Source organism: Peromyscus maniculatus, chromosome 5, assembly GCF_049852395.1.
Source record: "Peromyscus maniculatus bairdii isolate BWxNUB_F1_BW_parent chromosome 5, HU_Pman_BW_mat_3.1, whole genome shotgun sequence".
Classification (NCBI taxonomy): Eukaryota; Metazoa; Chordata; class Mammalia; order Rodentia; family Cricetidae; genus Peromyscus; species Peromyscus maniculatus.
The window spans coordinates 23,929,894-23,952,025 of NC_134856.1; the positions used below are offsets into that span (position 1 = coordinate 23,929,894).

General features: G+C 41.7%; 1 protein-coding gene across 6 annotated transcripts in view; it reads left to right on the forward strand.

The window, feature by feature from the left end:
• Nucleotides 1-1,696: 1,696 nt before the first annotated feature.
• The window catches only part of Il15 (interleukin 15), a 69,158-nt gene continuing 48,722 nt past the window's right edge, over nucleotides 1,697-22,132 (forward strand). The window contains exons 1-2 of one of the 6 annotated variants that reach the window (XM_076571923.1): nucleotides 1,697-2,115; nucleotides 2,323-2,593. The gene's annotated coding sequence lies outside the window, so the exon portion shown is untranslated. Of the gene's footprint in view, nucleotides 2,116-2,138; nucleotides 2,594-3,983; nucleotides 6,753-22,132 lie in introns of those variants that run through there. The other 5 variants (XM_076571924.1, XM_042277478.2, XM_006971738.4 and 2 more) reach the window with 5 other exon arrangements.

Below are 22,132 nucleotides of genomic sequence, written 5' to 3' on the forward strand. Positions count from 1 at the left end.
TGTATGTGTGTGTGTGTATGTGTATGTGTGTGTGTAGACAGTAATTATACTCCAGTCTTATTGTTTTTATAGACTGAGAATATTCTTTAAAGTTCAGCTCATGAAGAAGTGCTCACTGGTTTCATAAAGTATTATGGAAATTCTCTATTAGCTCAGAACATTTAACACATGGTGGTGGCTGCCGAGGTTTAAAAGTGTATTGTCAGGCAGGGCTGCCTGATCAGTCCTGGGGACAGCCAGAGTGACCTGAATCCCAGGGCTGGTGAAGTCCTTCTGAAAGCATCTGCCTCAGAGGAGCACATGAACAGAAGAGGACACTTTGGGACCTATTGTATCTTCTGGCGGCAGCAACATCGGGCCCTGCTAAGAGGTACTGGGTGTGGTCCATGAAGTATCTTGTTGTTGGCCATGTGACTCCTCTACCAGGTGACCAGTTGAGGCTTGAGGTATAACCTACTTGTTCACCTCCGTGTAACTCACATGCTGGGATGTTCACTGCTGTTACATCCCCGGATGGAATCCAGTCCTGCTCCAGGCCCCTTCTCAGTGCATGTTCACTTGGCAAAGCAGAGCTTCAACTTACCATGATGGAAATGTGACCGGGCTTGAAACTCATTGGCGTGATTCAAGAAAATTCATTATATTGTTATGACAAAAATGATTCCTCCATTTAGATTTTTTAATAAATGTATTAACCCCCCCCTCCAGTGTGTGTGTGTGTGTGTGTGTGTGTGTGTGTGTGTGTAAGTACAGGTCCCTCCTAGGTCCCTCAGGAGGCCAGAGCTGTTGTATCCTCTGGAGCAGGAGTTACAGATGTTTGTGTACCATCTCAGGGGGATCCTGGGAATGGAACTTCAGTCTTCTGCAAGAGCAGCAAGCACTCTGAACCATCAAGGCATTTCTCCAGTCAGATTCTTACATTTCTTTAAATATAATTTATAATGATAACAAAATTTTAAATGGTTGTGAAAATACGTGTTTTCACTTTTGATGATTTTGTAAAGTTTGGAGTGACTGTTAACAAAACGTCTATTAGATTTTGTTTCAAATATAAAACTTGATGTGACACAAGATAAGTTTGTTTTCACAAACTTCAAACTTCTCATAAAATTTTTATGTGGAATGCCATGCACAGTTAATATTTAATTATTTGAATATTTTAGTTTTACCATTTTCTAAAACCATACAAAGAGAACATAGCTGCATTTTCAAATAAGTACCAGGGTCCTTATTAATTTCTCCTGGATTTCTGAAAAGCTCTGGGAAACCCAAGCCAGTGGGGCTTTTCAGTGATTCACATGCTCGCTGTTCTCAGAGGTGCTTTGCAAAGCTGGGAACCCGGGCTCCCGCTGCCCGAGCTGCCTGAGATGGACATGTAGTTGACTCCTCGTTAATGCAATCATTCCCAATTTAAAGATGCTGCTGTAACCATGTCTTGATAAAGACAAGTGCAATGTTTTATACTGAACTACAAATCAGGCTGGAAAAATAATCCAAGAAGGATCCATTTAGTGGAAGTTTACTCTCCTAGCCCAAAGGTCCCACACAGCTTTTCGTAAGAAGAGTTCAGAAACTTCCCTTTTCCAGACTCTGTAGCCGGTCAAGGGTTGTTCTGGAGGACCGCCCATTCCAGACCCAGTCCTCCTGGTGCAGGCTGAGTCCAGGTCTCCGGGATTTTCTGGGGAAGCCTTCCAGCCTTCCCGCAAGACAACTTTCTGTAGATGTATGCAACCTGTGAACTCATGTCAGCTCCTTGAGACTTCACAGAAGGCCAAGGCGTTCCAGGACACACAGAGGCTGTGGCCAACTGCCCAGGGGGCGGGGACTGCTCTCTGCTCTCAGTTGCCCTTCAGGTTCTGTGCCCTGGGGGCCTGGCAGTGGCAGAATCATGTGGGCACCTGGTGCGGTGGCCCAGGAGCTGGAGCGCTTGCCGCAGCCTCCTCCAGGATGTTGATCTCCGACTCAGCTTGGCTCTTTTTCTTTCACTTTTCTTTTAGATGGGGTTGAGATTCCCCGGCTGGAAAGCGCAAGGGGAAACCCCAGCTGATTCCCCCCTGGTACCTCGATTGCTCACACTGGCTACTGCCTGCACCCTGCAGCCAGAACTCCATGGAGGTACAGAATTGGAGGTGGTGGTGCTGGTGGTGGTGGTGGATCAACAATGGAATTTTTCCCGAAAGCCTACGCCCGGGGCCCCTCCCAGCTCTGGCTCTGCTCAGGCACCCTTCTCCCCACCAGCTGCGGGCCAAGCTGCCCCGCCCTCTTGACCGAGACTTCAGTACTCAGTGGCACTATATTCAGAGCGTTTTCCCTTCTGCCCAGACATTCTTCGCTGGGGTTCTCCAGTACATCCCGCCCCCCTGCAGAGTAGGGCAGCTTGCTGGTCCTCCTGCGAGTCTCTCCAGCCGGCTGCGTCCCGCAGCTTGCGGTGCACCTCGCCCGGCACTGCAGGGACCTTGCCAGGGCAGGCCCAGCGGGAGCAACGCGGCGCATCTGTCTGCCCCCGCCCAGTGGCAGAGTTGGACGAAGACAGGATCCTGCTGCTTGGAAGGCTGAGTTCCACATCTAACCAAGCTCAGAGAGGTCAGGAAAGGTACCAGCGCTTCTCTCCTTGCCACATCCCCCTTGCAAACTTCTGCTGGCCCTGGTGAATGGATGCGTGTTCTGGACTCTCTCGCTCTCTCCCTTTGCAAAAACCACCTTTTCCTTGATGAAGATGCGTCTTCTAGGGAAAGAAACGTGCAGGGATGGTCACAGGCCTGGGTCTGTGTTAGCTACAGCTTAGCTCGAATCACCTAAAGCTTATCATCGCAGTTGTCGGTCTGTAATGCCAGATCACAGGGCAGCGAATTGTCCTAAAATCAAATCTGTACTCAGGGGGGCGTTAGATGAAAAACCGGCTAACTTTTTCAAGTGGTTTTGAGACTGCAACGCTTCAGGGATGCGAAGCTCAAAAGAATTTCTATAACCCCTGCATTTAAGGCTATGCTAACTCCCAAGGACATGTAAACATGTAAACACTGTAAACAATGCAGGTTCCAGACTCTACCAGAGTCGTCGGAGTGGAAATGGAAACGAAGTGACTGCCTGCATCTATTTTCCACTGGCGATTTTAAATTGATTTCTGATACTCTCATTGGTGGCAGGTCTCTGCCAGTGGCTATCATTCACCCTCACCTTTTTCTGTTGTAGAGGAGGTTATCAAACTGGCTAGGTCCTCCAGTATGATTTGGTAAATAATCAGATGAGTAGGATTGGCTATCTTTCTGTGCAGAGGCTGCAAGTTAGATCCTTATCAACGCTGAATAATTTAGAGGATTTCCTACAGAAAGCTTAGAGGGCGTCAGAAGAGAGGCGGCTACTCCGGGAGGACCGTCAGTAGAAATAAAGGAAGAGGGACAAAGCGTCTTTTGAGACTTTTAGAGGGAAAAAATAAAACCAAGAGTTTTGCTTAACGTTGAAACATCAGGAAGTGCTTCAGGCATATTATAAGTGTGTCTGCATGTCCTGATCTTATGCTTCTCTCTTTTAACTTCTGGGAGTTTGGAGTCGGACTTCCATGGGTCCTTTTGCCTTGTGCTCTGTTTTGCAACCTGATAGTGGGTAGGTTTTCCCTAGCTCAGGTCCATGACAGGCTTTTCAGAGTTTGGATGGTATTGCTGATGGCAGCTAGTTCTGCTTGGAATTTTCCTGTAGATTGCTGGTGGATTAAAGGAAAAATACTATGGTGCTTTCTGGTTTCAATTATAGGAAATGTCCCTAGTTATATTGCATGATAGAAAATTTGTCATTGACACATAGTTTTTTTTTTTTTTTTTTTTTTTTTTTTGGTTTTTCGAGACAGGGTTTCTCTGTGTAGCTTTGCGCCTTTCCTGGAACTCACTTGGTAGCCCAGGCTGGCCTCGAACTCACAGAGATCCGCCTGGCTCTGCCTCCCGAGTGCTGGGATTAAAGGCGTGCGCCACCACCGCCCGGCCTGACACATAGTTTTATAAACTAATTTTGTAGATGAGAAAACAATAGCTTAAGGTTGTTGAAACAGAATTTGGAGACTGGAGAATTTTGACCTTGGGAAGCACTCCAGCTAAGGTGTGCTGCCCCTCAGCAATTTCAGGAAAGCTGAAAAAAGAATGCTGCAGATTTGTGGATTTTCCTGTTTGTGGCACTAATCCCCTCTAGAAATGGGTGTCTGATCCAAGCCATTTAAAACGTTTTAGACTTTAGACATCTGGCTGGTTTCTCCTAAATTTCTCTGCTTTTGTTTTTTGTGTAACTGTTCTTCTGAACGCTGACTAATGACAACACAGGAAATACTGTCTTCAGCCTACATACAGCCTGAGTTTTGGGTAGTAACACAGGTAACAGCCAACAACTTAAATTCTAAGCTCCAAATATTGTTCTAAGCATACACATATTTAGAAAGTGTCATATGGACATATGTAGCACCCAGTAAATATGAGTAATAGTGCATATGGTAGTTAGTGTGTCAACTAACTCAATAACTTATGCAAGGAAACAGGGCTTGGGAGGTGACCTCTTCCAACCCAGACAGACCTGTGATTGCAAAGCTGATAAAAAAAATTAATTATTCCTATTAAACTATTTCCCACAGTTTGACAGTGACCATTACTACTTAGTTTGGGCCAATGTTGTGATGCTAGAGTTTTGGTTTCAAATTAACTTTTGTAGCTAATATTATTAAATTATATATTGAAAGATTAATTATCACATAATATCTTTATGTATTTGATCTCTTAGGGAAATTTATGGTCCCTGAATGAAAATACCTGCTTAATGTGTATCAGGTTTTTAATATTTAATGACTCATAACGGGCAAATCTGGATTGGTTTCTTTATTTGAATCCCTCTACTTGTCAATCCATCCGTCCAAGTAGGGAGCTAGCACTCAAAGAGAGATGGGAAAAGAAGATTCTCCTATGACATCCTGAGTGAAGATGTGATAGCTGCTCGGTGAGATGGCTTCTTTAGAGGACTAAGGTGGTAGGTTGGCAAGGAGCCATGTCCCTTCTTCTCTCCGCCCCAACAGCAGCTCGTACATCCCTCTGTTCAGTGGTTCCAGCAAGAGCAGGAGATGGCTGCAGCTCAGTATTGCTGTGGTTCGTGCTGCTTTTGCATTGGTAGGAGGAAAAGTTCTATAGTGGTGTTGAGAGAAAATTAGTGGGTTTTGGGAGAAGTTGACTGCAATTAATAATTATTTTATATTGTGTTTCAGCTAACTAATATCAAAATTACACATGCATGCATATGTGTACATATTTATATATCGTGTAGGTTTGAATATACGTGTGTGTATGTAGCAGCTGTCAGCAGATAGAAGGGCTATTTTAAATTATATCTGGATTATAGTGAATGGTAAAGCAAGGTTAGCCTAGAAATCCTGACTGAGATACTGAAGTAAAAATTGTTAACAATGTATTCAGAAGGAACCAAATGTGAACCAGAAAGTTACTAACAGGGAGGCTCTGGTGCCTTGGGCACCATGTTGGCATGTCATAGGCACAGCCCAATTGAATTCTAATGCATTACATGTTTATTCCTACTGTACAGAATGGAAAAGAGTAAAAGGTGGCACTACCATGCCCTTCCACGTGGAGTAGGGTCCAGCTAGAGAGACATTGTCAGTGTGGAGTAGGATCCAACTAGGGAGACATTGTCAATGTGGAGTAGGGTCCAGCTAGGGAGACATTGTCAATGTGGAGTAGGGTCCAGCTAGGGAGGCATTGTCAGTGTGGAGTAGGGTCCAGCTAGGGAGACATTGGCCTTCTTAGGGTCCAGCTAGCCAGACACAGAGGTTAAGACTGACTCCATCAATGTTGTTCTTGTGGGTGTCATGATCTTTGTGTTCAGTGCAGTGAGAAATAATGCCAGGAGGCAGGCATTGGCCATCATTTGAGTGATTACTTTGCTTTATATTAAACAATGTTATCTCTTTCCTAAGTGTTATTTGGGGCCAGCAATGTGGCTTGCTGAATAAAGGATCTGGCTACATAGTAAGCCTGGAGACCTGAGTTCAAACCGTGGAATCCATGTAGAGATGGAAAGAGAACCCACTCCATGAAGTTGTCCTCTGACCTTATACAGGTGCCAGGGCACACTCCCACCCCATTTTGCACACACACACACACACACACACACACACACACACACACACACACACGCAATGACAATGCAAGTTAATTGAAAGTAAGGGATCCAGTGCTGGGGCCAGAACAGGAAGTGAGGTTCCTTGAGCTGTTTCTGTTGTCAACGTCTGCACATGTTCTCCTGGAGTGTTTGTGTGCACTGGTTGGAAGTGTTTTATCCCACGGCAGGGGAGGGGCCCCTAGAGAGGCAGTATGATGGGCATCTACGTATCTGTTTGTAAATATGTGTGTTTGCTCCAAACGCTCATTTCTCCTATGTCTGCAGAGGTCTCAGAAAACATTAGGAGGATGACAGAGATTATTTTGCCAAATGAAGAAATAGAAACTGAAAGCGATCAAGGGTGGGGCTGGGAGAAGTGATGAACACAGGGTTGGTGGGGGAGGGGAGCTGTAGTCATTGTTGTGACACAGAAAGAGGCCCGGAGAAGTCCCTGGTGTCCAATAACACTGAGTCATAGTTCTTGATAGACAGTTTACTCTTGTCCTTCCCACCTGAAATGCACAAAGCGAAGCAGTGCTTGAGAACTCATGACCCAGCTCTGAGCGGTCAAGGAACTTTCCCTTCGCTGAAAACCTTCATAGTTAAACGTATGTTTTTCCAGTTTTGTTTTGTGTTTATGTTGGAGTGTGTGTGTGTGTGTGTGTGTGTGTGTGTGTGTGTGTGTGTGTGTGTGTGTTGGAGGAGGATAATTCCTCAAGCATCCATCATTTATTTTCTCTTGAGACAGCATTTCTCATGGGCCTGGAACTTATTAGTAGGGATGGGCTTGTTGGCTGTTAAGCTGTAGAGATGTGCCTGCTTCTGCTTCCCTGACATCAGTTGGATTGCCGATCTCAGGTCAACATGCCTCACTCTTTCGAAATGTGTATTCTGGTGATCAAACTCTGGTCCTCAGGCCTGTAAAGCAAACACTTAAGAACTGAACTATCCTTTCTCCAACCCTACTGTATTCAACTTTTGTTCTTAGCTCTCTACAACAAAGTAAGTACATAAAATTAAAATAAAATATTATAATTAATACATTTTATTTTTCAAGAGTACTCTTGGGTTATTTTTCATATTTAATGCATAACTCAAACAACCTGTGAACTTTTAATAAGTAAGAACTAGGCATAAAACTAAGATATTGGAAATGTGTATAAAAGCATCAGAGAAGACAGGAATGTTATTTCTTTGATTAAAGGCATCTCCTATGTGAACATTTCGCCTGTCTGTGGCACCAGGAAAGATCAAGGTATATGGTGAGACTGGCTGGGGGAGGGGAAGGGCAATCATGAGATGGGACAGGGAAAGCAGAACTCAGGCTCATCCATCAGAAGCTCCTCGGCACACACTAGGCGTGGCTCGTCAGTTCCTTTGGAACCTTGTGCTTCCTCCCCTTTGTCAGGTCTTGGGTGCTCAGGAGAGCTCTGACCTAGTTCAGCCTCATCGTCACCCCCCCCCCCCAGCTTCTGGAGAAGCCACCAGAGTGGGAGCATGAAAGACCCTGGTGTGGCTCCTGTGGAGGGTCCCCAGGGATTGAAAGAACTGAGTGTCTGTATGGCTGGCATACACAATGCTTCCTCACCATATCCTCCAGACCCAGCTCCTGGATGCTGCCTCTTCTTGTCTACGGATTTGTCATTCCATCATGAGTCATGCCTAGGTGAATCTGTGAGATGCTGTTTCACAAAATGAGGTGGAAAGTAATTGAGGAAAACGTCTGATGTTCATCTCTGATTTCCACATACATGTGCATACTCAGGCTTGTATACACACACACACACACACACACACACACACACACACACACACTGATGGGACAGTGTATTCTTTATGCCTAGACAGGAGCTGGTCATAGGGTTGATTTGTATTAACTTCAGTAAAAGCCAACCACATCACCCAGGAGTTTGACAAATGAACAGGGCTGTAAAGGAAGTAGGAGACAGAAGTCACGGGGGGAAATGTTCAACTAAGGTAATAAGATCAATATTTCAGGAAAATACTTTGGGATAGAATTATTGATGGAAAAGACAAATTAGAACTAAGGAAATCATCTGGAAATTCAAGTGTATAGTCTTCTGCCCATTTTCACTCAAGGACATAACTCTAGTAACCCTTTCTCGCCATCTTTCCCTGCCCTCTTTCTTCCTACTGGACCTTTCCTGTCACCTACATCCTAATTTCGCCTATAAAGAAAAATTAGCCTAATTTTTTTAAACTTTTTTTTGTTGTATTTCTTTCTGCTATATCTGGTTTTTAATCCCACCATATGAAAAATTTTATACTGTTGTCGGAGAAGACTTTTCCTGTGGGGATGAAACACACACACACACACACACACACACACACACACACACACACACACACCCCTACTCATCCCAGATATGAGGTACATAACTGACCAAACTATGTATCCCACCAAAGTCCTACTTTTTACTTACAGAAATATGGGTGAGGGGTCGGTCACTTATAGGTGCAAAAATGACTCAAAGACAGCTGAGACACCAAAGCTCACTTAACATGGATGACAGCTCACAAAGTTGGACAAAGGGTGACAGCCTGCTGGCAGCTCAAAAGGTTGGAGAGTGCCCTTTGCAGGTGACTCAGTTGGTCTGAGGCGTTTCCAGGCACCACATGGGGCTGCTGCTTTTATCAGGCAGCTGGTCTAGTCTGTTTTGCAACACATCTGTCTTGACTTTTCTGAGAGTAACTCTCAACCATCTTGATTGGTTATTCTGGGAGGGAAGGGCCTAGTGAATCTGGTGGGTTTCCTGGACTTCCTGAAGCAACTTTGAGTTATTTACTTTTTGTCTTAAGGAGCTTCCCTGGAAGATGGAAAGTTTGGATCTGGGAGGAAACTGCTACACTCTACATGCCCACTTCTCTGAAAGTGTACTTCTCTTGCTAAAGATTCACTGAATCTAGGTGTAGTTAACTCCACAGGCCAGTTCTTGGTTCTCTTTGCATGTGTGTCTCCCTATCCTGTCCCTATCTATTATCTCACTAGCAACTATTTCACTCTTGAACTAGTTGTTTATTTCTTAACAAGTAGATATAGGAAAGTCTCAGAGCCAGGTTCTTAAACCTGGTCTCTACTTGGACTTCGTCTCCTGGTGATCTCATCCTGACCCCTGACTCATGGATTTTAGTGCTTTCATGGGCTGATGATTCATAAATTTATGCCTCTAGTCATGATCTCCCACATGAACTCCAGACTCACATTCAAAGTCTGTCCATCATCCTTGATTAGATGTTTAATATATTGAATTCTCAACTTTACTTCGTAATCTACCTTCCTATGCTCTTTGGTGATAATTTCATTCTTTAAGTTCTGTAAATAACCAATGAGTAAGTCAGTATGAGTTATTTTTAATTTCTGTTTTTCTCATGCCCACACTGACTTTGCCACCAGATTTCTTAGCCATGCCTTTGAACAGCATTCAGTATCTAAACGATAGTAATGATGGACTTTGACACTCTTAGCCTCCTCCTGCCTGTGACTTATTATATCACTGTCTATAGCTCAGGCTTGAAGTTTTAAAATTAGATCTTTAAATGATGGATTTTTTTTCTAATGCTGTTTGTTTCCTGAGTGCTGAGATCTCTGATGTAAAAAGATAGCCACTTTCTCCTGCCCCCAGTGCATATAACATAATCAGGACAATGACAATAAATAGTGCCATTTTAAAATGAGACAAAGAATGGCTGTGGTAGCCATCAGTCCATAGCAATTCTAACCCAGCCAGGCCTATTCCCTTATTTCTCTTTACCTTCAAAGCAGAAAATGTGCCTAGTAAAAGCTCAAATTTGTTCCCAGAGTGTCACAGTCCAAGAATGGAGTCCTGTGAAGGGCATTCTGGGTACTTTTGAGAAAACTCCAAAATAGTAAGACTCATAATCTCATTTTCTTCAGAACACAGAATTTTTCTTGGAATGTACTTCCATATACCTCCAAGGTTTAGCTGATAGGAGTGAGTTTGCCTCAGCTCTTCTTATTCATATACCTGTATGGAAAAGCATGCTTTATTCAGGTGACTCTTCTTAACCCTCAGTGTATAAACTGTCCGATGCTCTGAATAAAATTGGCCATTGCACAAAACTTTAGTTCACCTCATATTTAGGCCTTGTTTGCCCAGGTTCAAGCCACCAAATAGAGTGCTAAATACCAGAGAACAGTTCTCTTGGTCTTTTATCTTCATTCTTTGGATATTTGGCTCCTTGGACCTTACTCTTTTTTCCTAAGAAATAGCTGACATTTTCAATTAAATTGTGTACTTCTTGCTTTCAGAGTTAGACTGCCTGTGCACTCTTTTATGTATTTGCTGGTATTCTGGTTTTGCTTTTTCTTGCTTCACTGATTGACTAATAGATATCCTTATATCCATATAAGTATATGGTTGATATACTTATCAACCATAATGCTATGTTCTTGCCTAAGAACCTTTGAACTTGTTATTACTTTTTGCCCGGAATTCTCTTATCTGAGATACGTCCACTCTCTTTTACCTCCTTTGGATTTTGACTCAAGTACCCACCAAGTACCCCATTTCCATAGCAGCGTTCTATGATTGACAGTCTTCTAATTACATGCTCAACAGCAGTCCCTGCCTCACTCCTCTGCACCTCTGTTGCTATCTAACACGGCTTCATTTGCAATACTTCAGAAACTCCATTGGAATTGTTAACACAGAGTTAGTTTCTAGGTTTTTAAAAGTTAGATGATATTTTATGGTACAAGTGGCAACAATAAAACTTATACCAAGTCAGATACCAATTCAAAAGCAATTTAAAAAGAGATGCATATCTGTTCATGTTTGACTAACTGATCAAGTACAGAGAAATATTCAGTTTTCAGAACTTTATTTATGTTCATAAAAAGGAACTCTGGACTTGTATATAAGGTTTATTTAATGACTTGTGAGCATTTTCTTCATTGACATAGCTTTGTCGTTTGTTGGTTTTAGCATATGGTAGTTTCTAGTAGAAACTTGAATGAACATATGAATGAATGAATGAATGAATGATGTATTGCTACCAAGGAATACAAACCTGTTTAAAATAGGGGAGACTAGGCATGATTGTCCATACCTGGCAATTCCATTATGTAGCTAGAGTTTTCCTGCCTTGCCCACAGTCAGAACAAATCTCTGTCACCCGCCAGTCCCACAGCTGCTCAGACCCAACCAAGTAAACACAGAGACTTATATTGTTTACAAACTGTATGGCCATGGCAGGCTTCTTGCTAACTGTTCTTATAGCTTAAATTAATCCATTTCCATGAATCTATACCTTGCCATGTGGCTTGTGGCTTACCGGCATCTTCACATGCTGCTTGTTATGGCAGCGGCTTGCAGTGACTCCTTCTGTCTTCCTGTTCTTTCTTTTCTCCTCTCTGTTAGTCCCGCCTATACTTCCTGCCTAGCCACTGGCCAATCAGTGTTTTATTTATGACCAATCAGAGCAATTTGACATACAGACCATCCCACAGCACCAGTCCTCAATAGGCAGAGACGGGAAGATGTTGAGTTCAAGGCCAGCCTGAGATGCATTGTGAGACTTTGTTTCCAAACATAAGCAACCAATCAAACAGATAAGCAAACAACCATAATACTACTGGGGAAAAGAAGGAAGAGTTATGTTCAAAGAGAATCTAATCATTGACTTTATCCATCAAATTATTTTCTTCAGTCACCAGGAATGTTGAGTGGCTAGAATGTACAGGCTGTATTCTAAGCACTTGGCAAGTTTTGAGTCAGTGACAGCCATGAGAGAAGATTTGGGAGGGTTAAGATATCAGTCCTAAGAGATAGAAAAATTAAAGGTACTAGGGATAGATATTATGTCTAAAACAAGAAAAGGAGAAACTGATTTTGGAGTCTCAAGACTGTGATAAAAGTAGGTCATATAGTTGAAAACATTAGTCATTGGGAGTACTGACATGGAGAGCGGATGACCTACAGCATAGCTTGGAAATTAGGAAGTAAAAAATTATCAGTTGTGGCCGGTTGTGAGACCCTTCTCCAGGAGGCAGAGAGATGTATTGAAGATGCAGGTCACATACACAACGAACTGTCACAGAAGCAGAGCTCAGTGACAGTCTTCAGGAAAGCCATGGTCAGTTCCCAGGTCTTCAAGAAAGAAGGTTAAACTTCACACATCCTTGCTTGCCTGTCAAACTTGCTCTGTCTGCCATCTTCTGAAACCCTTTCTATCTACCTGTGCCCATTCTTACATGTCTGTCTTTAAATAGTCACTTTCTCTATGAAGTTTTCCATGCACATTCAAACTTGAACCCAATTTCCTGTCTTGCTCCTGGAAATTTGTTTACACTCTACCTTTGTGAACTTACCAAACAATTTCATCACTTGGTAGGTAGAGGAAGAAGGATGCTGAGTTCAAAACCAGCCTGGGCTACATTGGTAATACTTTGTCTTCAAAAGCCAGACGACCAACCAACCAACCAACCAGTCAGCGAACCAACCAACTAACAAAACAAACACACAGACACAAACACAAACATCATAAATATAAAACAATTGGGAAGAAAAAGAAGAGCTAGTTCAAGGAGAATTGATTTATTAATACATATTATTTATTTGTTGAACTATATGCTTCAGAACTGCATGCATGGTAAAAAGCTTCAGATAATACTTAATTAAATAGAAACATATTCGTGTAGCTCCTCCTCTCAGGTGCACAGGATGAGCAGAGCTGTGATGATGGGGTTGGAAGGGCTGACCTTACAGAAACATTGAATCCTTGTGTACCTGCCACCTTGCCTACAAGACAGTGGGGCTTTACCCATGTCGTTTTGTTGCCTCTAAGCCATTCCTTCTTGCTGAGTGATAAAAGAGCTAAGTGTCTGAGAAAGCGTGTTCTGTTAGTTTTGACCCAGTATGAATTACCCTAATCAGATCACATGACTGTTGAGAATTCTTCCCGGTGTACTCCTTATTTTCAGGGTTAAGAAATGAACTGAGATTTCCTGGGAGCCTCATTTGATCCAGGATGCATATAGAATACTTGGATTTATTATTAGAAATGTGAATGTTTTAGAATCAAAGAAACATAATAGAACCAACCCAGGGCTGTTTAATATTTCATGCCTTTTTTATTTTAGAGTGGGTACTTTTTCTATTTCAAAGAAAACACTTTCATAAATGAAAGAAAATTGAAATATGGCACATTCTAATCTCTAATTTCACTCAAACAGGAGTCCTTTTGTTTTCTTAATTCTAGTTGCCGAGTATTTTAGAAACAATTTAGCATAAGAGGATGAGAGAAGTTTAAAAATATAGATATAGTGTTAGCTTATAATTTATCTAGTGCCTCTTCTTCCAAGAGTACAAAAGATCAAACATGCAGTCTTAGTATTATTATATCACTTCTAAATGTCAGTCCAATGATTAGATTTACAAATCTGTATTTCATAGTTTTAGATGCTACTCTTGTAAAGCAATGTCCTAGTGGTTGCCTGTGAAGAAACTTGTGACATAGTTTTGCTGATGTCTTGTTTGACTTGGCATGAATATACTTATCTTATTAACCTTGGCCTTTCTTGACCCCAGCTACTGTTATTTACCAAATAGCTCTTCTAAGCCAAGGATTTTAATTCTGGAAGACTAACAGCAGGACAGAAAGTCTGCTGACAATAGTGCCTGTGTATTGAACACTTTCTTTGTGCACGGTTCTCTGCCAGGCTATGTGAGAGACAGAAGTGATGATGAAACCCTCCAGAGATATATTATCTAATGGAAAAGTTAATAGTTGTATATTTGGAGTAGAGTATCCCATGTGTACAATGCATGGATTTGTACACATTGTTTTCTTTGACAGCCAGCAATCAGGACATGCTGCCTTCATTGGGCATGCACTATTTCATCCAACATCTCCTTCTCCTGGCGTATGTCTGGTTCTTCCTCCTGACACAAACCTGATCCAGTGGTCTTTAGGCTCCCTGGGGGACTATTTCCATAAACATCCAAGACAGGGTTGTGAATCTTTCATTGTTAACTCCATTCAGTAAATATTTATACATATTTCTTTCTTCTCCATAGTGCCAAAGACTAAACTTAATCAATTCTTCCAACTTATGAAGGCTAATTTCATATTCAGACACTGAAATGCCATGACCTAAATGACCTGCTGATTGCTCTCAGTGAGAAAGTGGTAGAAATGGGGCTTGAACCTGGGTCTCACTTTAGATTCTATTCTTAATATGAAGACTATTATTTGCTAGCAGTCTCCACTGGTAACAATTAGTAACAAATATAAAAATGTAATGAAGAGAATATCAAATTTCATAATTTAGAGATGAAACTCATGTAAAATAACAGGCTACTAAATTTTATTAGGGAGTTCAGCAAGTTTACCAGAGAAGTGTAAAAATAGGACATTTTTCAATAGTAGATTATCATTAGACAGCATAATATATTAGTAAAAGAAATCATACAACTTCCCACAGCTGGAACACATCCTCCACAATAAATTGTGGCTTCTTTGAGGGCTGAATAGATGACTTAGAATAAGAAAACATTGCAGTGTATTCTCAGTAGTGCAAAGAAAGCTAATGTCAAACTCTAAGAGGAGTCGGCATGAATGTGGTCCTTCAGAACTGTATGTACCGAAAAACATAGTAAATGTTGAATTTAATACAGAAATATGAAAGACTATTCCTGGGACATGATGAGGAGTAGAACATCAGTTCAGCCTTGAAAGGAGTGCTGAAGACCCCGGTAATGGCACTTTGAGACATAGTACGATGGTGTGCTAAATGCTGCAAAAAGGAGAGTGTAATAACTTTAGAAAAAGTGTCAGGGAGCAAGGGTGATAACTGAGCTATAGTCAGGGAGGCGAAGGATCACTTTGGACCAGTGCCTGGTTCTGATCATCAAGGGAGCTATTTGCATGTAGTAGATTATAGTAACAGCATTGGAGTAGCATTTGGTTCATGGCAGTGATGATATAGGACAGTTAATTCTAAAATGTAAAACAAAAAACTCAAAATCTGCGAATAACTGCCCTTTTATATGTAGCCAATCCACGTGGAATTGCAAACCCAATCATTGTAATTCTGGATAATTAGGACAAGGTGCATCCATCTTGGATCTGAAGTTAGTGTGGGCAAACTGGCATATGCTCATATATTCTTGGTAGCCCAGTAAACCAGTGAAGGATGATGTGTGTGTGTGTGTGTGTGTGTGTGTGTGTGTGTGTGTGCGTGTGTGCGTGTGTGTGTATGTGTGTGTGTCCCAAAACACATTGTTAAATCCAAACTTTACCTCACTGTATAAATCTAGACTGTGCGTTTAAAATCTGTGTATTTTCTCCTCAGGAAAATTAAGGTGATAAGACCAAATTCCTGGGCTGTTAAATCTGACATTCTGAAGAAAGGAAAAACATACCTGGATTCAGTATATGCTGTGACAGTCAACTGTGACCCCATAGGTGGTCCTTAGACATTGAATCACCTCCAATATAATTTCCTTATTTCGAAGATAAGTTGTCCTATGTCATGAAGCCATTTGAAGACAGAACCAAAATTTGTATTCATGTTTCTTGGCTTCCCATCTACTTCATAAGGTAGGGAAGTTTGTTAAAGTTAGGGAAGATCCAGATTTCATCAAGAATTCTTCAGCTTCAGTGTGATACCAACTTTTATTGTCTTTGCAATTTAATGGAAATGCGGTAGCATGCATGAGAATATACTAGAAGTTTGTAAACCCTCCACCATTGTTCACACAACACATCCAAAGACAGATTCTGCGTCCTAGAAATGAATTCTTGTCACACCATCAAATGCTAGGGATATGCTGAATATTACTCACCTAGGAAGCTCTGGTCTGTGCTGTATGTTCTGTCTTTGCGTGACCCTGCTATAGTTTTTATTGCTGTTGTTACTATGACAAATAGTGGAGGAGAAGAAAAAGGAAGAATTTACTTTGGCTCACAGTTTAGGTTAAAGTCCACAGTTGGATGGCTGCAATGTTTCTCAGCCTGTGGTGAAGCAGTGTATGACAGAAGTGCGTGGGAGAGCAGAGCTGTTCACACCCTGGCAGCTAGGAGGCAGAGAGCATGACAGAGTAGAAGAGACCCAATGGTCTTTCCAAGGCATTCCCTCAGTCACTCACTGCCCCCACATAGGACCAGCTTCCAAGCGCTTCCACCTCCACACAACCTATTCAAATACTGATATCAATAGAATAATCCAATTGTTATTATTGAACAACAATAATAATTATTAGCCAGCGCCTCCAAGATCTAAATACTTTCCCTAAACTCCACCTCCAAACATCATTTGCACAAGGAACCACACCTGGATCATGTGAGCCTTTTAGGATTTTTTTAATGTAAAAGTTTTTTTTTTTTTCCATTTTACATACCAACCACAGTTCCCCTTCCCTCCTCTCCTTCCACTCACTCCCCTCAACTTTCAGAATACTTTAAGTCCTAAGTTTTAAAAAAGCCTTTTCAGTTGCCTTTGTCCCCAACCTGTGTGTGTTAAAGAATCTGCTTTTCAGTAGTTCAGTTGCTCAGGATTGTAGCCTTCCTTATGTGGAGATGGTCCTGATGCCAGAAGCAAGTTATCCATGTGTATGTGCTAGATCCTTCAGTTCCTCCCTCAACGAGTCAAAGCAAAACCCAAAGCATAACCTTCGAAAGAGACCTGACATCTTAAAAAACAAAATTGTAGCCACCTATAGCATCCTGTGACCAATCCTGGAAGGGGCCGAATCTTAGGGTGTAAGAAACGCGATTCCATGAGGAATGAGGCAGTATTTGCTGATGGCTAGAAACAGCATGTTCTTTACACTGGATCCGAAGAGGATGAGAGAAGTGATAGAGAGCAGAGAAAACATCAAAAACGATGAAGGTAAAAATGCCCATTCTTAGTGATGGCCTAATGCATGCTACTTTACTGGAGTGATAGTTGGTCCACGGATTACTACTTGAACAAGAGTAGTTAATGAGGCCAATGGAGAGAAGATATAATTATAAATTAAGTCCTTGTCATGAGGGCCAGTGCTCTACAGGCTCTCCCCCAGATAATTGCACACCACCCTTGTAGAGGACAAAGCAGTAACAGTTGACAGTATGGACTCTGCTGTCCAGGTCAGGGAGAGAAGAACCAGCAGCCACATTTGTCACACAGGAGCTCAGCAGTTTACTATGCCAACTAGCAAATAAACTTTGTTAATAGAAACAGCCTGGCTCTCAGCAGTTCAGCAAGCTGATGGCTTGCTTTAGACGTTCCTTGTCGAGAAGGGGCCCAGCAAGCAGTGCCTTCGATGTAAGATGCCTGGGACCACTCCAGGAATCTGTGGCTGCTCTATTGATTCAGACATACAATGTAAACCACTCTCTACAATGCACAAAAGGCCAATATTCAGAATGAGTGGAGTCTGAGGTCTCAGAAACAGGAATAATTAAAGCACAGAAGAAGGGCAGTCAGTCCTGGTGAGACTATCTATAGACTGGATAGGCATCAAGGGGTTTTGTGGTCAAAAGTACATCAGTGTTTAATGAAAGAATGACTTTGTCCCAGATTGCTTGATTTGATGGCGTTCTTTCTGAGAACCGTGGCGATCCTGCTGCCATGCCTATGCAGGAGGAGGCGGTAGAAATGGTGGAGTCTGGTTGTTTGCCAGAAGGAGCTGTGCTGTGTCATTAAGCTGTCATTTCTTTTGACGGGATATTATCAGCAGGTAATAGCAAGTCCTCGTCATTACAGTTGTCATGCGATATTTCCTGAGACAAACAGATGCGGTGTCTTCTGCAGCAGTGCTGAGTGATCGCACTGGGATTGGTATCAGCGTGGCTGCTATAAATCACAGCGTACACTTCAATGGTTAAACAATTATCTCTAGTGGTAGCACTGGAAAATTGTTTAGTGATGATTTGCTGATTTATATAATGAAGGATAAATCTTATATGATCTTTTTATGTAAATACCAGAAGGAATCAAAAGCAGAGCCTGTATTTTAAATGCATACCTGGGAACTTTTTGTGTTTATTACATTTCTGTGAACTGGAGGGGAGTAGTTTATCTTTAACAGCAAATCCCCCAAATTCAGGAAACAGCCTTCCGTATCTATTTCTACAATTTAAAGTGGCATATATGTATAACAATTTTATCATATAAAGATAATATGTAAAGGAATGGAGAAGCTTAGAACTGACCACTAGTAAAGTCAAGGCTAACCAGACTATTTTGGTGCTGTAATATACAAACAAACCCGATATGGCTTTGTCTGTGGGGTGGAAAGAAAATGGATATTCTTGAGGAGCTAGGACTACAGGGCTTCTTTCTGCCAACATGGCACAACTCCCCTGTCATTCTTCTCTAGTCTTGTTTTTCCATCACTAAGGTCCTTGTGTTATCTGAAACTTAACTTTAAACTCTCTCTCCACCTTTGAAAGCCTCCCCATCTCTGCCCCTTGTGTTCTGCTGTGAGGTTTTGGCCATCTCCTGATGACATCTGAGAGTCTTTTTGAGAACTTTTAAAATCCTATCTAGAGATATGTCAACTCAGTAGAACATTGTCTTCTAAGGGACGTATCTACTTGTTCCTATTCTTAGATCTGATTCAGTTTCCTTCAGAGTCAACCAATCACCATTAATATTACAAGAAACAATTATAGAAATAAAAGTATAATATAAACATAATAGTGGTTTTGAGTGTTCTCTGTGTGCCAAGGCTTGCTTTATGGAGCTTGCACACATGACCAGAATTGCATAGCCATCCTGTGAGGTAGGTATTGGCACTTTCCCAATTCCATGGATGAAAATATTTTGAATTAACTCACCCAGTGGTATTGCTAGCTGGTGGCTAAGTGAGGTTTCAAACCTACATCTGTCTGCAGGCAAGTTCTGCCCTGAGCCTGGACCATCTGCGATGATGTAAGCCACTGACCCTGCAGTGTCCAACGTGGAGCTACTTAGCACATGCAGCTTTTTAGCACTTGAGTTAAGATGCAGTGGGCTCCAGTGAGGAAGTGGGTTTCTGGTTTCATGCTATTTCACTTCATTTACTCCCAGATGGTCACATGGGTGTGTGGCTACTGTTTACCACAGCACAGCTCTGTATACTTTCAAGATGTGACTCACTAGATTAGGAACTGGAAAGCCAGACACAGAAAAGATATTAAGAGAAGGTAATAGTCATTCATCATGTCTAGAGTTTTTCTAACAACAACAACAACAACAACAAACCCCAAAGCATCTTAACTTGATTACTGTATTAAGAATGATAGTGTTCAGTTAAATATATTTCTAATCTCCTTTGAATGAAAGTGTTAGATTTTCAGAGTGCTAAGCGACAGGCACATGGTTTCCCTTACCAAGCATCCCCTAGCCTAAGTACGTATATTATACAAAATAAGAATATGTTTTACAGTTTTTTGATAAATTGTTAACCAGAATATCTAAACCTCTCCTGTCTAATTCTTTTAAATGTCTTGTTATTATTTTCTCACACTTAACACTTGAATGCATAGATGCATTCAAACTGAGATTTTAAACTTCAAAATGTACACAGTGTTTTCTAGTTCCTTTCTGTGGATATACACAGGGCTTTGTTTTCTATATATATTTCTATCATTTATTTTATTATTTTCTCTTACTCTCACTCTACTTAATTATCTATTCTGATCCTGATGTCTTACGCCCATGTTGCCCCAATTCAAGCCAGACCTGTAGATCAGTAAGGGAAAGAGTATAGTAAGTATCAGTAAGGTACAGTCCATATACCAGGCTTTCTGGTTTCTAGACTCCTCTGGTTCTAACTGCTTCAAGCTGGAGTGTGAGGGGCTGGCAGAGGGCTAAGGGGCTGAAGTTCTCCTGGACCATCCTCTGGAGGTAACTGCTTCTCTTTGCTACTAAACGGGGTTGATGACTTTTGGGTAGGGGGACCTTCCTTAGGGGTGGGTTCTCCTTAATAAGTAGTTTGTCATAGGGTGGCCAGTAGGCCACTTGCTCCCTCTTAGCTCTCAGCTCCTTCCCTTAGTCCTTCAGCTCATCAGATCAGAATATTTGGGTTTCCTGGGGTGCTGGCTAGTTTCTGTCACCTCAACACAAGCCAGGATCATCTGGAAGAACGAATCTCTGTTGAGAAAACACCCCACTGGCCTCCCTACAGGGGCGTCATCTTGATTAATGATTGATATGGGAGGGCTCAGCCCACTGTGGGTGGTGCCCCCCTAGCGCAGGAGATAAGGGTGTTATAAAAAGCCGGTTGAGCAAGCCATGGAGAAGAGGCCAGTGAGCAGTTTCTCTCCATGGCCTCTGTTCTGTTCCTGCCTTAATTTCCTGTCCTGACTTCTCTTCGCAGTATACTGTAAACTGAGGGCTGAAATAAACCCTTTCCAATCCAAATTGCTTTTGGTCATGGTGTTTATCACAGCAATAGGAATCACAGTAGGCCATCAAGGGAAATACCCAAAGTTTTGCTGAGAAGCCCTGTCGGCAAATCAACTATCCTGGCTGGTGAGGATGTGATATATTAGTCAGCTGTGGGTATTACAGCAGAATTCTAGAGGATAGGGGTTTAAACAGATAGAATTTGTTTTTTCCAGTTCTGGAGGCTGGAATTTTAGGGACGAGAAACCAGCTGATTTGTTTTCTAGTGAGAGATGTTTTTTCCTGCCACTGGCTATCCCCTTACATGATGGGGAGGAAGGAGAGAGAAAGGCACAGAAGCGGGCAAAAGAGGAGGAGAGGGAGTAGCTAGCTTCTGTGGGAGCACTAACCCTCTAATAGGGATGTCCTTGATGGTGAGCCCAGTCTGCCTTTCCCTCTTCTCCCTGGTATAGTCTTCTAGAACAGAGATGAGGTCTTGGAGTGGGCTGCTAGTATTAAATGATAAAGAGCCAGAGCTTGCCTGTCTATGAGTTAGTTATAGAGCCGGTATCGAAACCCTCTTACAAGACTCGCTTGAGAGTTTTGGGCAACACAGTGCCTCTTTTTTTTTTTTTTAATTTAAAATTTTTACTACCTCAATAATGATCAAAAAGTTTATCTAAGATAATATGGAAGCTATAAATATGAATATCCTTCATAGCAATAGTCCTTCTGTAATGTGCCAAAGATGTCTTTTTATTATTTTAAAAGGTAGAATTTATTATTTTACTCTTTTAAAAAGCATAAAACCCTGTGCTTCCCAATATCAAAATAGGATGTAGACTATTTTAAGCTTCTCTAATAGTGTAACCAATCCCCCAAAAGCAGATATACTTTATAAATGACATTGTATATATTATATTTCTAATTACCTGAGCGGAGAATCTTAGAACAGGTGCATACCACTAACTATTATCATCTTGCTTAGATTTAGTAATTGAATATAAAGCCCACAAGTATTTTTGACATCCTATTTGCTTTGAGTTATTATTAGAGTTACAGTCAACATGGGTGTCAATTTTATTACAGGAAATTTTGAAGACTTTAGGGAAGATTTATAAAGAGACAATTCAGACCTACGTTTGACGTTTTCTCCATACAAGTCTTGTCTTTAACAGAATGATCAGCTCTATAGTTAACAATAATCTTGATGAAAGGAGGGTCAGTCAGTATGTATATTATCTCTTCAAGCCCTGCCATTTGCTCCTGCAGAATCCATCCTGACATACAGCCCTCTGCCTCCTTGAAGCAGTGTCTCTTCATGGTCTATGTTGGTAAGGTCCCTTAGAGCACAAAGCCCCTGTCAGCAGAGGTCAAGTAAGCAAAACTGTAAGAGTTGTGTGATGCACTATAGCAATGTAACAAAGACAAATAGGGCATGGCAAACAAGGTGCAGTTGTCTACATTCGAGGCTTGAGAAAATGAGCATGTTGGTGGAAAAACAGAAGCCAGAGTTTAGAAAAGTTTGAAGAGGGCAGAGAATATGCTACATGATGGATGTGGCTGTTTTCCTTTGCCTGGAGTCAGATTGTAAATATTTTAGGTTGTTTGATTTAAAAGATCTCTGTCCAGACAAGTCATCTTCAT